The sequence below is a fragment of the Orycteropus afer genome, unplaced genomic scaffold, assembly GCF_000298275.1.
Source record: "Orycteropus afer afer isolate SDZICR_OR568_19922 unplaced genomic scaffold, OryAfe1.0 scaffold00014, whole genome shotgun sequence".
In the NCBI taxonomy this organism is placed as follows: domain Eukaryota; kingdom Metazoa; phylum Chordata; class Mammalia; order Tubulidentata; family Orycteropodidae; genus Orycteropus; species Orycteropus afer.
In genome coordinates, this window is record NW_006921601.1 from 2,698,136 (window position 1) to 2,698,812 (window position 677).

Consider the following 677-nt stretch of genomic DNA (forward strand, 5'->3'; position numbering starts at 1 on the left):
TTGCCCAACCTTCCTTCAGAGGAGTGGCTGGTGGGTTTGAACTGCCAGCCTTCTGGTGAGCAGTCAAGTGCCTTAGGCACTATGCTACCAGAGCTGCTATGAGACACATTAGTGAAGAGAACAGATTTATTGCTCATGGAGTTCACATTATAGTAAGAAACAGATAATAAAAAAAAATAGTTAAATTTGCCAATGGTTTATCAAGTACACTTGTTTAGAGGACCAGCAATTGATGAGTTCTTCTTTGCCATTATAATCAGTTTCTGCCACGTCTGGGGAAAGATAACTCTATAATGACAATTGCCTCAATCTCAAATGATTTACTTGGAATATGAGAGTTCCTTGACAGAAAGGTCATACAAAATTTCTTAGTCAAGTGTAAGTGGACACATTACAGGAAACTGCTGTGAATAACCCAAGGATTCCTTGTTTTCTAGATTTTTTTTTCTGTAATCTTCTTCTGATTAGAAGAAACTGCCTTTTTTAAAGCTTGCATATCATTCAACCAACACAGTACCCCTCTTAATGAGTTTTCCAGTGAACACAGTCCAATTCTTGACCCACAGCCAGCAGGAGACAGGCCACGGCCAATATAGCACTGTATAAACATGTCCCCGACAATTCACTGATCATTAACAGGGTAGGCATGTCCTTTGTACAAACACTATAGAAAATCC